The following is a 17,651-nucleotide window of genomic DNA, read 5'->3' on the forward strand; positions in this document are numbered from 1 at the left end:
GGTGTGAATACAGAGATAGGGGCAAGCCACCCACCCCACCACCTCCCCCCCAAAACACACACACACACACACACACACACACACACACATACAACGAATAACACACACACACAAAATAACACACATACACAAAATAACACACACACAAGAACACACACAATAACACACACACAATAATCAATAAGCATGTTAAGGGCATGCAATTAAATGTGAATGTTTGTAACATATGTGTGTTTAATGTGCTATACATATAGCAGTTAAATTTAACCTCCTGTACATCAGAATCAGATTTATTATCACTGACATATGAGGTGAAATTTGTTGTTTTGCAGCAGCAGTACAGTGCAAGACATAAAGATCTATAAATTACAAAAATAAATAAGTAGTGCAAGAAAAATGGAATAACGAGGTAGTGTTCATGTTTCGTTCAGAAATCTGATGGCAGAGGGGAAAAAGCTGTTCCTGAATTGTTGAGTTTGAGTCTTCATCAACCTGACCTACAGGCCCAGACATTTGTACCTGGACACATTGGCTAAAGTTTGCAAGTGGAGATTGTTGAGGATTGACTGGGCCAAAGAGGCTACTTCAGAACTTAGCAGATAGTCAGAGTCAGGCAGGTGAAATACTGCAACGACAGAGATGCTGTGACACTCAAGGTGAACTTTGTTGCTACAGTTCTTCCAAGCAACAGCAGGAAATGTCTCCTTAAATTGCAATGCATAGCTGCATAATACAGGCGGCTAGTATCTTGTTTATTTGGCAGTTTAATCATTACACTACCATCTTTTTGAGGGTCTTAAGAATAGAATGGATGGCAGCCAGGAGCAAAGCCCATCTACTGCGACTGATGATGGCCCAGTACAAGGGATGAAGAACCAGAGAGTGGGCTGCAGTCTGTTTTCATGACCTTGGTCAAGCACAGCACTGGCAACATGGTGCAGAGTTCCAGATACCTGGATTGGGGAATGCTATTGTATAATCTGGTAAACTGTCCAATATTATTACCACCTCCTACATTTAACTCCATGCCACTGGAAAGTTGGCTGGAGAAGCCATGCAGCATCAAGTAATAAAGCAACTTGATAAAGAGCCAGGAAATTTATCAGCTGAAGAAATACGTTAATCAGTCAAAGCAATAAGGTAGAACCACAGACATGATGAAATATTGCATTGCACAGGTTACAACTCATATCCCCAACACTCTCCCGAAATAATGCATCATATTCCCCTTCAATCTTACACCAGGGAATGTTTATAAACCAGGATTCTTAGCAATCTTGGTGTACAAATAATTGAACAATCGACTTCAAAAAAAACCCAGCTGTGCAAAAAAAAAAGGTTCCCCAAAAATCAGAGAAAAGTAGGATCAGGGGTAACCTATTTGGCCCGTTGAATCTGCTCAGCTATTCAGTACAATCATGGCTGCTCTCCACAATCCCACCCTTCCCCCCACCAGCCATAACCCTTGGTGCCTTTTCTGCCTAGAAATGTATCTTTTTGAATATATTCAGTGAGTTGGCCTCCACCACTTCCGTGGTAGCGAATTTCACAGGTTTACAACTTGTGAGTGAAAAAATCTTTCCTCATCTCAGTCCTAAATGCCTTATCCTGTATCCTGTGACTGTCACCCTTCACTCTACACATCCCTGCTAGGGAAAACATCCTCCCCACATCCAGTCTATCACCACTGTCAAAGTTTTGTAAGATTCAAATAGATTCCCTCTCACTGTAAGCTCTGGCGAATACAGACTTAGTCAGTCTGGTCTCTCCTCATTCAACAGTCCTGCCATCCTAGGAATTAGTCCATTTAACCTTTGCTGCACTCCCTCTAGGGCACATATTTCTTTTCTTAGATAGGAGACAAAGACTGCACCTATTACTCTAGGTGTGGTCTCACCAAGGTCCTGAGCAATTGGAGCAAAACATCTTTGCTCCTGGACACAAATCCTCTTGCTGCGATGGCCAACATACCATTTGCCTTCTTAACTGCTTGCTGCATCTGCATGATTTCAGTAACTGGTGCAAGGAACACTCAAGTCACTTTTTACATCAACATTTCCCAATTCAACACCATTTAAGTAATAAGGCACCTTTCTGTTTTTTCCTCCTGAAATAGATAATTTCACACTTATCTGCATTATACTTCATCTGCCAAGTTTTTGCTCACTTGTTCAAACTAAGTTGTTTTGAGGTCTTTTTGGCATCTCTTCACAATTCACAATCCCACCCAATGTAATGTCATTGGCAAACTTAGAAATATTACATTTTGTTCCGTCGTCATTGATATATAACTTTCTAAGGCCCAACAATCTACCTCGTTACAACCTTTCACCTTATTGTTTACCTACATTGCACTTTCTCTGCAGCTGTGGCACTTCATTCTGCATTTTGTATTGTTTTACCTTGTGCTACCTCAATGCACTGTGTAATGAATTGATCTGTACGAATGGTATGCAAGGCAAGTTTTTCACTGTACCTCAGTACAAGTGGGAATAATAGACCAATTCCAATTCCAAGTTCCAATTCCTGCGTATCCTGCTTACTGTTTAGTTAATGCCTCATCTAGCTACCACCTGCCCCCTTGAAAAAGACCCATTTATTCTACTCTCAGATCTATCAACCAACTTTCAATCCATCCTAATGCAGTGCCCCCAATACCAAGTGATTTAATTTTACACATAGAACAGTACAGCACAGGAACAAGCCCTTCAGCCCACAATGTCTATGCCAACCATGATGCCAAATTAAAATGAACCAATCTGCCTGCAAATGATCCATGTCGCTCCCTTCCTTGCATGTTCATGTGCCTGTCTAAATGCTTCTTAAATGCCACTATTGTGTTTGCTTCCACCACCACCCCTGGCAGCACATTCCAGGCACCGACCACATTCTGTGTAAAACAACTTACCCCACACATCTCCCTTAAACGTTCCACTTCTCACCTTAAAGCCATGTCCTCTAGTATATGAGATTTCTGCCCTGGGAAAAAGTCTCTGAATTCCTACCATTTCTATGTGTCTCATAATTTTATAAAACCCATTATCAGGATCTCCCATTGACCTTTTTTGTGCCATTTTATCAAAAGCTTTCTGAAAATCCAAGTACACAAGATCCACTGTTATTCCTTATCTATTCAACCAGTTATATCCTCAAATATTCCTTCCAGAAATCGATGTTGACTTTGCCTATTCCTGTTGATATTTTACAAGTGTCTTCTTACCTCATCCTTTATAATAGCCACTAGCAATTTCCCCACTACTGATATTAGTCCAACCCTACAGTGATCTGTTTTCTCTGTCCCCCCTTTTTAAATAATGGGGTTACATTTGCCACCCTCCAATCTGATAGAACCATTATATAATTTAGAGAATTCTGAAAAATGATACATATATGCATTGTCTATTTCCATGGCCACCTCCTTTAGTACTTTGGGGTGCATTTTTATCAGGCTCTGGGGATTTATCAGCTTCCAGTACCATTAATTTCTTGAGCATTATTTTCTTCTTGGTGCTAATTTCTCTAGTTCCTGATCTTCATTTGATTCTTGTTCCCCTAATGTTACTAGAAATTGACTTGTGTCTCTTCTATGAGGGTGGAGTATTTTTAAAATTATTCTGCCATTTCTCTTTCCCCATTATAAATTCTTCTCTTTCTGTCTGTCGGGGACCTTCATTTGACTTCACTAAACCTATTTTCTTTTACATATTTATAGAAGCTTTTACAGAACATTTTTATGACCTCTGCAAGTTTACCCTCACACTATTTTTGATCAGTTTCTTTGTCCTTTTTGAAAACTACTGCCAATCCTCCTCTTTGCCTGGGAATCTTATATGCCTCCTCTTTGGATTGAACACCATCTTAACATCTTTTGATAGCTGTGGTCGAGTTGCTTTTCACTTTGCATGCTTTATGCCAGGTGGAAAAGTATAGCTGTTTGTAGTTCCTGCATTCATGCCTTAGATCCTGAAGAAGGGTCCTGATCCGAAACGTTGACCGCCTGCTTTTCTCCATGGATGCTGCCTGTCCTGCTGAGTTCCTCCAGCATCATCGTGTTTTTCATCTAGATTCCAGCATCTGCAGTCCTTTGTTTCTCATTGTCTATCCATTGTCAAGCCTTTGAAAGAAGCTCCCCAATCCATCAAAGCCAGTTCACTCCTCATACTCTCATAATTTCCTTTGTTTTCCTATTTCAGACCCTATTTACAGATTGAACTACTTCACTTCCCATCTCAATCAGGAATTCCATTATGTTAGTTTTACTTCTGCCTAATGGACACCAAAGAACAAGATTAATAATTAATATTTTCTTGTCAAACAATTGCCAGTTCAGAATAACCTGTTCTCCAGTTGTCTGCTCAATGTCCTAGTCCAAAAAGCCATCCTGTACAATCTCCAAGAATTCTTCCTCCACATATAATTGCTGATTTAGTTGTGCCAGTCTATATGTTAATTAAAGTCACCATGATTACAGGAATGCCCTTGCTGTATATGCAGCTTTAATTCCTTGTATGATAATGTCCCCTACATTTACCACTGGAGGCCTGGGGACAACTCCCACCATTGTCTTCCACCCCTCAGTGGTCTTAGCTCCACCCAGTCTGATTTCACGTCAGAATCAGAAACAGGTTTATTATCTCTGACATATGTTGTGAAATGTGTTATTTTGTGGTGGCAGTACAGTGCATGACATGAAAATTGCTGTAAGTTACAAAAATAAATAAATAGTGCAAAAGAGGAATAACGAGGTAGTGTTCATGGACCATTCGGTAATCTGATGGCAGAAGGGAAGAAGCTGTTCCTGAAACGTTGAGTGTGGGTCTGCAGGCTCCTGTATCTGCTTCCCATTGGTAGTAACGTGAAGAGCTCATGTCCCAGGTGGTGAAGGTCTTTAATGATGGATGCTGCTTCTTAAGGCACCGCCTCTTGAAGATGTCCTCGATGGTGGGGACAGTTGTGCCTGTGAATTCATTTTCTTCATTTTCTGAACTAATATCCTTTCTCACTATTACACTGACTTCAACCTTTACTAAATAGACCAGATGAAGAGTCTCGACCCGAAACGTCGACTGTTTATTTCTCTCCATAGATGCTGCCTGACCTGCTGAGTTCCTCCAGCATTTTGTGTGTGTTGCTCCAGATTCCAGCATCAGCAGAATCTCTTGTGTCTCTGTGTCACCCCACTTCCTTTGCCATTTTGCATGTCTTTTCTGAGTGGCTCTAACAATATATGCTATGGTGTGTTCCAAACAGTGAATGGTTGAGCTTTTGTGCTGTTAGTACCATACAACAGAGGTAGGAGTTAGATGTGATTCAGACTGCAGCCTGCAACACACAAAACCAGCATTACAGACAGCCGTTTCATTCAAATATGAATGATATATTTTCACATATATTTAATTATTAGGAAATATTTATTCATTCAGTAGAGAATTTCTAGGGTCAACAGATCCTTGTTCTCAAGCATCCATATCTGCATTATGCTGTATATGATTTAAGAGTGAACCCCTCCCCCAAAGTTCAAAGCCTATGTCAATGCCAGAAATGAAGACACAAGAGACTGCAGATGCTGGAATCTGGAGCAACAAACAATCTGCTGGAGGAACTCTGTGGGTCGAGCAGCATCTGTGGGAGGAAAGGAATTGTCAACATTTCAGGTCAAAACCCTGCATCAAGACAGAAATGATGTGGGAAAATGCTTCAACGTTTCTGCTGATATTTTCATGGTTGAACCCTTTACTGAATTAGAAGCTGCAGATCTGTATATCTGTGTTCTATGGGAATTTCAGCTGAGTCCTCGGCTTTATCGACTGATACCTTGGAGAAGAACTGAAGAAGCTTTGTGCTCAACAAAGTGCTCCTGAGGTCAGTTATAGATTCCTTAAAAGAGTACAGCACATGTTCAGGCCCTTCAGCCCACCATGTCTGCACTGACTATGATTCCAATCAAACTAATCGCATCTGCCTACACATTGTTCATATCCCTCTATTCCCTGCCCGTTCATGCGTCTGTCTAAATGCCTCTTAGAACTTGCTATCATATCTGCTTCCACCATTACCCCTGGCAGTACATTCAAGGCATCTACCACTCTCTGTGTAAAAAAAACTTGGCTCACATATCTCCTTTGAACACTTCCCCTCTCACATTAAAGCTATGCTCTTTAGTATTTGACATTTCCACCCTGGGAAAAAGACTCTGAATATCTACCCTATCTATGCCTCTCATAATTTTATATACTTCTATCAGGTCAAGTTGTAAAGTTTTAGAGAGTCACACATATTACCTAAAGTTGGGCTCTGTTAATGTCCTTTTGACTGGTGAGATGAGTATAATGTAGAATCAGGAAACACTGTTAACATAATGAGTGAGCTTGGTTTGTGTCACAACCAGTAGAGTTATCACTCTTCCAAATATTTTCTGGAATTTGATCAGTAACTTCAGTCAATGCAAATATATGTTTTCAGTTGCTCGATTGGTATTAAAAAAGTATTGCATGAGAGAAAAATATTATAATAATTCTCTAGATCAAGAACGTTATGACAATAATGAAGTTTGAATTGAAAATTAGGGAATGTTGTCTGAGGATCCCACAATGTGGTAGAGAGGGTTTCTGTGCTGGGACAATCACAGGTAACTCACAAATCCTGGTTACAAGGCTATCCAGATCTCACTTTCAAAGCTCACAGAACTCTGATATATTCTGTTTATCAAGATAATAACGACACAAGACTTGTGCCTCTGACAAGAAAGAAATATTGCCTCAGTATGATAAATTCACACACATGGTAAGCTCACATTCTTAACTGCTTCATGCTCTTCTCCAACAAAAACATTGATAAGTGTTCTTGAAGCCATGATGCAAAGTTCTTTTGGTTTGTGTGTGCTCATTAAAAAAAGCTTTACGAAAATTACAGGGAAATTTACATAAAGGGTAAATGGCTTTCTGTAAAATTCCTGTGAACTAGCTGTTAAAAGATTGCTAATTAATGTTCAACACTGAATCCCAGTGTACAATATTTATTGTTTGAAATATTATTGACTTTTTTTCCAAAATTTTGATTTTTTTCTATTATTTTTATCATCCAATGTTTTCACCAAGTACACTGAACATAATGGAATTCCTTTAGGCTTTGATTTAGGACTGAAATGGTGACAATCTGGTGGGTGAAGGGAAAATGTTGAAATTAGTCCCCAAGCCTCATTAATATTACTTGTGTGGCTAACAGGGGCTAAGTGCCATTCTTAGGAAAGCTAACATTGGTGCCTTTACCTCATCAGAAGCAGCCCAAAGTTAAGTCCCAGGAAGTGAACTGGATTAACAGTGGAGAAGGGATGGGGCGTGGGTTTTGGGGTTTGGGGATTGGGAGTGGGAGAGCTGTGGACTAAAGTGAGTGCCCTGCTCCTTCACAAGAACAAACATTTTTTTTTGTTGGTGATCTCTCAAGTAAACTTGGCACCTGTTAAACCCTATGGTATCCAAATTCACAGAGTATATTTCACCTAGAATATATTTAAGGGAATAGACCGAGAACATATACCTTCATGCAAAAGCTAATAAACCTAGTGAAAGTCAAAAAAATCTGCAGATGCCAGAAAGCTGAAATAAAAGCAGAAAATGCTAGAAGCATTCACTAGGTCAGGCAGCATCTGTGGAAAGAGTAACAGAGATACTGTTTCAATTGTGAGATCCTTTGTCAAAATCCAGCATTTTCTTCTACCAATGAGACTTGAAAAATTGTCTGACCCAATGTCAGATTGGACATCTTTCAAAGAAGAAAACTTTTATTTATAGGGCTTAGTTAATGTTCCTTTCAGAATGTTGTAAAGTGATATACAACCAATGGAGTAATTTATTTTTAAAGCTGTCACTTCTGAAATGTAGGCAACCAAATACAACAACTAACTGATGGACAACTATCTCCCATAAACAACAATATGATAACAGCCAGGTAAACGGTGTTGGAAATTATGATTGAGGGATAAATACTGTTCAGCAAAACAAGCCAACTCCGAAATAATCCCACGGAGCTTTCATGTGCACCTCAGCTTAATATCTTATCCAAAAATGTGTTGCATTGGTGTGTTTGACTTGCTTTCACTTTGGACATTAGTTCTGAAAATTGTCCCTCATTTTACAGGGCAAGATTGTTTGCAATGATATTAATTCTAGTATATTCTGTAACACTGTTATACACACAAAATGCAGCTAGTATTTATGAACCAGATCATTTGCACTGTTGACAACAGGATGTTAAAAAGGGATAAATGATAAAAGTAAATAAAAGGTGTGCAAGAACGTCATTTCTTTGTAGTCTGAATTGGGCTGAACAGTTTCATTAACTGTCACTAAAAATATAACATCGAGCTTTTAGCAAGGAATTTTATTAAGGTCAGTCCAGTTATTAGGATCAGATTTCCTCTTTCAAGTCAAGGTTTCTAACACATTTATTTGAACAAATTGTGTTTATTGAGCAACTTTGAAAAAACTCCCACAGTGATTCATATGAATGTTAATAAGTAAATTTTGGCACATATTCAGCAAAGGAGAAATTAGAGATGATGGTAATAAGGTTAATCAAGTTTTTAAGGAGTGTCCAAAATAGAAAATGAGAAAAAAAAACCTGATTTAAATAATAATAAATGAATATCTGTATTATGGTGGTTATTGTCCTTAATTTGTTGAGCATTTGTCTCATCAAATTGTGTGAGAAATGGGGTGAAAATTTAGCATTAGTACTTGCACTAAATGTACAATACATAATGGTTGTAGACAGCTTTTGAAATTCATCTCCCCCAAGGTCAATGTTGCATGCTTAACCCAAATGACCCAAGATGAATTTTGACCCCATTGTTGCTTCAGTTGTATTTTAAGTGTGTGCAATAGAAGAATGGGGCAGTAATGTCCTGTTTGGGTGCAGTGTAGGTTTCATGGATCCTATCCCGAGGACCAAAATTTGCATGATAATGGAATTGGACTGCTTGTAACTAATAGGGTAAAAATATATGGTGCTACTAACTGCACTTGTGTTCAAAGTGTTATGATTTAGTACTTGCTTATCTTCATTTATATCAACAGGAAATAGATTAAATGGTAATATCTAATAACTGATAACCTCACTTTAGTCAGATCTGTCTTTTAATAAATGAGGCTATTTTTATTGTTAAGCTTTAAAATTAATTGGATTTGCTGAACTTGACCGCAAAATCTGTTAGATTAGACTTTGTATGCAAACATTGTCACAGATTACAAGAATCTTATTTTTTTTTTATTTTCGGAAATAAGCCCAGCTGCAAATGTAAGTCAATGTCACAGGAAAAACTTGCAGTGTAACCTGGAGCCCCAAGGTTTGCTCCAAGATTACCTGTGAGCTTTTGGAAGCTGCTCAGCTTCAGAAGCAGCTTTTCAGCTGAAATTTAGGCCGCGCTCTCTCCGTTAAGAAGTCCTGCAAGATCGAGGATGACTTGCTTCCGGTTCTTTGTGGGTTCTGAGGGGGCTGATGAGGCCAATGCATAAGCTGCAGACCCTCCCACAGATGGGACAGGGAGTGCATAAGGGGGAAGGCAGGCAGCTTCTGGAATCCTTGCACTATTTTTGCTGGATCTCCAGCTGCTCCTCTTAAAGAGGTTCAAGCTGCTTGGCGCCTTCCTGTATATTCCTTCTCCATTTTGGGAAGTCCATGCCAGAAATTCCCAGGAGTCAATGCAGAAGTTACATTTTTTGAAGGAGCCTTCCTCTGCCCTCCTGAAAGTCTTGTGCCTTAAAGAAGCTCACGGTAAGTTTCTTGCAGCCATAAATGGCATTAGCCCTCCAGTAGTTTGGGGTGGGAATGGAGAGAGTGGGAGCTGGTTGGAGAGAGGGAAACAAGCTGGTGAGTGCGGGCAGATAGTGACCCTCAGAGGTGGTGAGGGAAATCTCCTGTTCCTTCTAGTACCAAAATAATTTTCTTTAAAACAAAATACTCACATTTTGGTGAAGGTTTCCACCACCTCACTACATTGGCTGTATCAGGATTATATAAGAGTTCATGTCCGCTCAGTGTTGATGTTTGTACAGGAGGTAGTCCCTAAGCAAGCATGAGGAGCCTCATTAGCAAATGCAAAGTAGCCACCAGGGTTGTCTCAATGTTGCTAGCTCTATATGGTATCAGAGATATTTCTCACACCCTTGGACATGGCATGCAGCAGAGTGAAATTGCCGATTTTTGCTAGTGTTCTATTACCAGAAAGAAAATGTTTCTTGACCTTTTGATTCCTATTCACTGATATAGCAAGGTATTCTATATCAATGCCCAGCACTGAGCAAACAGCTTGTGTATCTTTGCTGAAATGGTGCCACCAGACAACCAGAAGCATGAGTAGTGAAGCAAAAAGGAAGCCACAAATAAAGACTACTGGGCACTTCTCCAAGGGGGTAGCATGATGACCAAGATGCCAAGGACCAACAGTTCCTTGTGACAGCAGAACCACCACCTGCAAATTACCCAGATGTTCAGGAGATACAGCAACTTGGAGTCCTTAGCACTGGGGTTAATATTGGTGTCATAGTCACTGGGCTGCTTCCCCAGTGACGGAGGGAACACACCACCTGAAGTTCCCCAAACCACCTCCCTAAATAAGTCAGCAGAGGCAACACAGAGAAATGGAGAGATTCTACCAGACCCAAGACTGTTGAGAGACAAACCTTTGGGTTTGCCCACTGCTCAAGGGTGTTCCTGGCATGATGCAAGTTCATGCCATGCCAGTCATGAAATTTACAATGTGTTTGTCACTGGAAAGAAAGTGCCTTTGGTCTTCTTTCATGTGGCTGCTTTGGAACAATAAGATGCGTCTTAAGGTTAATCAACTAGCCTTGTGCTCTTGAGGAAATGGAGTGCATCTCTGCAGTGACACTGATGAAGTTGTAAAGTGAGCAGAATGTTGATATGTAATCCATAGTCTAATCTGAGTTGCCGTGAATCATGTTCTGCAGAATTTATAACTACACTGGTTCAGATACAATTTAGGACCTATCATGTTTTCTGCAAAAGGTTAAAACCATGAGGCTTCATCACTGGGTCAGAAATTGGATGCTTGTCCTTGATGGTGGTTTCAAGCCAAACCTTGGTGGAGGGTGACAGTGGAAATTTCGAGCCAAGTCACACACCTCTTTGTAATAATTAACTTGTTAATCTGCCTCTGCTACTTCTGAAGAAAAATCAGTCTTTTTCTAACTAAATCAACCACAGTTTACATTACTTAAGATACATCTGCTTTTCAGAGTTGAAGATATAAATATTATTCTGATCTACTTGAAACCCACACTGCTTTGAAAGTTAAGATCTGGACATTTTTAAAATGTTTTGTGTGTAGTCTGGTTTTATAAGAAGAATGTTTATCAGTCTATTAAACATGTTTTCAAAGAGATTTGTAGAAGGTTTATATATTTAAGAGTCTGGGTTTTAGCCTATTGGAAAAATGCTAAATTTTATGATGCAACTTCTTCTAAGGAAATGTAGGTAACTACTGACAGCAAGAAACAATTTTGAAAAATTATGTATGTGTAATAAATAAATGCAATCAGATCAATCCAAATCCAATGGACTTCCCTTTTGCTACATTGACAATGATTTACAGCAAAGGACTTGTGGTAGAGATGTCTAATGAACATGCATTTTTAACTTATGTCTATTGGAACCATATGTAAGCAAGCAATCCGTTACATCTGTGTTGAATGTAACTCTGTGAGTACAGAGAAAACAGAATTCCTGATCCTGGATACAAAGTTGATGAATCTTCCCACTTCTGTTCCCCAACAGATTTTTTTCAGGCCACCTGAGCCATTGCTGATACATGGTGTGAGGTGATCAAGGAATCATTTGGTATGAACTGATACTCAAACTGTTACAATGATATAAATATTCCCATCAGGACCAAGTTGGTGCAGCTCTTCGTTTGAACTCTGACTATGCCTGATAGAGACCCAAATCTCAGTATCAGTTTCCATTAGCTGACGGCAGCTCGTCTTTTACACTGCCTTGCTCCATTTCAATTCATCCTTTTATCCAGGATAATAGAGGCAGCAGAATGAATGGAACAGCCAGATCCTGGAGGGTAGGGAAGTTCATAATCTGCGATGTTCAACCATAGAACTGTGTACCACAACTTCTGCTATCATGATTTACATTTTGTATGAGCAAATGGGCAGCCTAATTACACAAACAGCACCAATAACATTATTAATGTTGTAGCCTGAAATACATTAATATGGGGAGTGTGTGATTACATAGCCCTGCAGAACAATTAATATTCTCCTATTGTGAATTACATATTGCAGTCTTTGTTAAATAAGAGCAGAAGGTTTGTGAAACTATACAGGTTAGTCAGTGTTTGAATGGCAGTTTGGCAAGAACTTCACAAAAGAAATGTTATTCTATTTTCTCCTGCTGCTAATGCAGCTGATTACTGATTACCCAACACATCGTTGTGTTTCCTTTTCCAACACTGGGCATTTCTTTTCATCACCGTGAATGTCCTGTGAAGCGCCTGGGGACATTTTACTACATTAAAGGCACCATAAGATAAAAGTTATTGTTGATTTTCTCACAGTCAGGGAAAATATAGCAAATGAGAATAGCTACAGGTAGTTTTGTCAGTGCTACTAAACTAATGCAAAATAAATGAAGCTTTAACTAATGCTTAAAGCATAAATTTGATATTTTAACATTTTTTATGTTTTCAAGCACATTCAGCAATGGTTGTTGTCCCTTTAAAAAGATTAAATCATAACATATTTGCAGACCATTAAAAAAATCGCTGCTGTGTACGCATTCAGCAGGAGATTGGCAGCCAGTTTGTGCAACTGGAGACAGCTCTGCCAACACACCCCTTCTTCTCAAGGTGACAGGAACATGCAGCTGCTTAATGGTTACCGAAACTTGTCTATTCTTTTGTGGTGACGTCTATTGCTAAATATCTTGGTAAAAAGGAGAGACATGCAAGGCTTTATTCTTATCAGCTGGCCCTGGTCAGTGTCCTGCTGTCAAGGCCTAAAGTAATTTATGTCAGAGCTGTGAGCTTTTACTTATCTTCCCCAGTCACTGGCTGGGCCCTGATCAGCCAGTCTGGCTCCTTTGCAGCCCACCAGGCTTTTCCTGCCAGCAGGGATAAGTGGGAACTGGGTGCTGTTTGCACCACTGCCAAGATTCAAAGCTATGGAAAAACAATATCACACAAGCCATGAGCTGTGGCACACAGTCTCCAGTGCAACCATTTATTTACCTCATGCCTTGTTATTGCCAGTTCTTCAAACACGGGGTAACTATTGACGTTTCCTCATTTTTGTCAAGATTTTCCACCACATGAATCATTATATAAAGCAAAACACACCAGACGGTAAATTGAAAATGAATTGTATTTCATCATGGGAAGCAATTACTGGTTTGACAATGTTTAACTTCCAGTTTCATGCAGTACCGACAAGATCAGGGTGTACAACTGGAAAACAACGCAATCTTGTGTGATGGAACTCAAGCTCTGGCTTTGTATGAATGGCATTGTTGTGCTGCAAAAGGGTAAGGGTAGAGTCACTGGGGAGCCATCAAAACATAAAAATTAAAGTAGAGATCCAAAACCTGGAGAAAATCCAGGTTCCTAGAAATTCATCCCAGCTAGTCATGCTAAATGCACTATATTGTTATGTTAGAGCCTGACCTCGTGGGACCTGACTAAATGTGTCCCTTTCCATTCTGGTTGGGTAGCAAAGAAATTATAAGTCAATGAAGTAAGACTCTGCATTGTGCAGCAAGATGGGACTGAGAGAGTGCAGGTTGCAAAGGAAACAGTTCCTATTTCTCAATCTTTGGCTTCATCAAACTATCCAAACTGAGGCCAAAAAGACCCAACTATATATGTTGGGTTCAGGTTAGGTTAAGTGTTAGATTGGCCATGGTTGGCTTTTGATTTTATACCCAAGCAAAAGTTTTAAGACATGACATCAAGTTGTACTTTGGCTCTGAAATTCATTCCACCAGAGTTAATAGAATGACTCTCAGAGGCAGAGTATAATTCACTGATATAACTACGTAATACTATCCAGTGGGGATAAAGTTGTATTTAAATACATTCCATAAAACGTAAATACAACTTAGGAGTATAGTTGGTGACTTATAATTAAGAAATGGCACTACAAGAGCAGTTTGGGGAGTAAAAATTTATGAAAATCGATAAACAGCCGATACTGAAAAATGAAGCAAAAAACAGAAAATGCGGGGAACACTCAGCAGGTCAGGCAACATATCTGGAAGGGTCTTCAACATGAAACATTAACTCTGTTTCTCTTTCCACATTTGCTTCCTGACTTGCTAACTGCTTCATGCATCTTCTATTTCATTTCCATTTCCACAATGGGACAGAATTTCAGGAGAGGAGTGGAATATGTAGCTACTGCTACATCAGGCTTGGATCAGATAGTCAGGCTCTAACGTGACGAGAAAGCACATTTGGCATAACTAGTCAGGATGACCTGGATGAGTTTGTAGGAAGAGACTTCTTTCAACGTGATATTTATTGTTTCTTTCTTATTGGCAATAAACATTTAATAGTACTCTTGAGTGTTTCCCTTAGTCAATGGTTGATCTCCTATCAGGTTTGATATGGTACTTTTTGTTTTGTTTTAAATTAGAGTAGTAAGTGGCACAGCTAGTAGAGCTGTTGCCTCATAGCTCCTCCCACCTGGGTTCAACTCTGACCTCTAGTGCTGTGAAATTTGTAGATTTTCCCTATGACCGTGTGAGTTCCACGCCCCCACCCCCGAGTGCTCTGGTTATCTCCCACACCCCAAAGATATGCAGGTTGGTCGCTGTGGCCAATTGGTCACTGTGTGGAGATGAGTGGTAGAATTTGGGGAGAGCTGATGGAAAAGTGGGAAAAGTAAGATAGTTTAAATGGGGGCTCGATGGTCAGAATGGAGTTGCAGGGCTGAAGGGGCTGTTTCCAGACTCTGTAAGTCTATGACTGATGCATGTCTGCTGAAAATATCTGCCATTGCCTCATAATCCTCCCAATCTGTTTAGGAGAAAATGTAACTTGGTGTTCCTACTTAATAGTGTGATTTAGCCTAAGCAGATTTTGTTGGGGAACGAGTACAAATATATAACCTTAAAAACAAATGCTGAAAAGATGTAATCTGAATTACCTCAGTTTCTTTGTGTGGAGGCTATTGTGAGCACCAGTGTGAACATCCTGGTTCTCATCATGAAATCCTGTGTTCTGTTCACAGATGGCAATGGCCAATCAAGTATCAGCTAGTTAAGGTCATCCTCTGAGCTGCCTTTTAATGCAGAGCCTTGTAATTTAAGTGGTTTCCCTTGGCCTTTTGAAGAGCTATTGTTGCCTGACAGCCTGGTAATACTGCACTTAGAAACACCAGCTTGCAAACTCTTGTCCTTTGGTCCAACACAATTCTCCTGAATGACTAATTTCACAAGACATGGATTATATGCAGGTATGGTTATTCCTCTGCTGCTTTTAGCAGTCCTATGGGCAGATTGTTTTACTTCTTGTTTCTTGTGGCATGAAGGAATCAAAGAAAACCAAGCAAAAAAGCAAAGCAAAAATTTCATAACCTCAGAACATAGAGCATTATCATCAATTAAAGATGCCGCATATTCAAGAAAGGAAAATAAAAGCATAAAAGATATAGTCAGATCATTGTTGATTCTGTGTCTCAATTCCACTTAATTGTTCGATCTACTGAACCTATTGAAGCAGGAATAAACCATATGGTCCCCAAGGTCTTCTCCACCATTCAATTGGAAGTTTAAATTCTCTTGGTGGGATATGAACTCACGACATTGTGATATGAGTCTAGGCCACTTTATTCCTAGCCTGTAGCACAGTCATAAAGCCACCACACCCTGTAAAATTGTACTTAAATCTTCAAACTACAATTCTTTTGAGGTTTTTAACTCAGCAAACATTAATATAGGCTTAGGATTGCAAGACTGGTAACATACCCACTACAATACCAACTAATTTGGTTATGAAAGTGCATGCCAAATGTTTTGTTTCATTTAAGTTCATCCTTTGGGTTAATGCAAATTTTACTGGAATAATTACAGCAAAATCTATTCATGGAACACCTTAACACAGCAAAACATCCCAGAGTGTTTCACAAGAGCATAATCAGAGTTGACCACAAGCAAATATTACTTGCATGTGATTTTAATTTTACAATAATTAGCACACTGATTTTGCTCCATCTCAAACAAACCAAAGGTGCTCAGAACACTTGTTCAAGGAGAATAAAGTTCCTTTTATTGTCAACAGAAAGCAATGAGTCGGCCAGGTGTACCATTAGATCACACAGCATAAATGGTACGTGCGGCTTTGAAAATCAAAAAAGATGGCAGATGCTGGAAATCTGAAATAAAACAGAAAATGATGGGAATGGCAGCATTTTTATTTCTGCTGCTTTGAAACCTGCAGCTCAACAACAGCCACCTAGGTGGGGCTGAATTTTAACCAATAAAGAGTTTTTAAAAAATCCCATAAAGTCCAGCTAAGGAAAAGCACAGTGCAAAACTAAGCATAAAAGTGTTCACAATTACATGAAGGAGATTGTAAAATTTGTGAAAGAAGTAATTAAGGTACCAGCCTATTTATTATTATGGCCAATTTCGATTTGATTGGGCCTTATTGCAAACTAAATGTTGTTGCCTTCTTGAGTAAAATACCAACAATAATACATTTTGTCAAACACCGATTAAATGTAGAAAACAAAATCCCCCCAAACTGAATGTGAAGAATTCAAACCCCATCTATCAACATTTCCATAGTTCAATGCTATGTTTTCTGATGGCTGAAATTTCTGTGTTGCAACTGAATGTTCAGTGCTTAATGTTTATTAGCCCCACATATACAAAGGATACACCCAGGAAATACCTCAACTATCCCTCATTCATCAACTCAACTCAAGTACTTAATTCACCCCTCAACTACATGGAGGGGTGAAAAGTACATGGTATGGACATCCCAAATATATGATCACCCCAATGGATGAACAGACTTAAATAAGAGGCACTCTTTGGATCTGGAATCCAAGTGTGTTTATATTCATACCACAGATATAGAAGTAATGAATGCATGCTGAACCTTGGAATAATTTGATACATTGCAATTTAAAAGGTACACCTCCTCATATCTCTTGGGGTCCCAGTACACTTTGCACAATGAATAGCTATTGCAGTTGTTCATGTTGGTGCTGCTTAAGTGAACTAAGCAGCAATTTTGCACATAACAGCATCCCATAGTGAACTGCCCAACTAATGACTTTGTTGGTAATTTATAAAGAAGTAGATGACAAATCCAGGTAAAAGATGTTCTGACCTCTCTGACAATATATATTGGAAATCTGAATGTGGGTTGTGGAGAACTCTCACCCCATGGAAAAGTCACCTGAACTAAGATAACCACTGCCTTTGGATGAGTTTGCCCACTGGAAGCATTTACCACCCAAATGGTATTCTCTTTTTTTCTACCCATTATTTGGGTGTGGCACACCCAGTATTTATTACCCATCCCTAACACATGAGATGGCAGTGGTGAGCTGATGTCTTGAACCACTATGCTCAAAGTGCATACTAAATGGCTTGATTGGGCATTCCAGAGTCAATCT

Source organism: Pristis pectinata, chromosome 16, assembly GCF_009764475.1.
Source record: "Pristis pectinata isolate sPriPec2 chromosome 16, sPriPec2.1.pri, whole genome shotgun sequence".
Lineage (NCBI taxonomy): Eukaryota > Metazoa > Chordata > Chondrichthyes > Rhinopristiformes > Pristidae > Pristis > Pristis pectinata.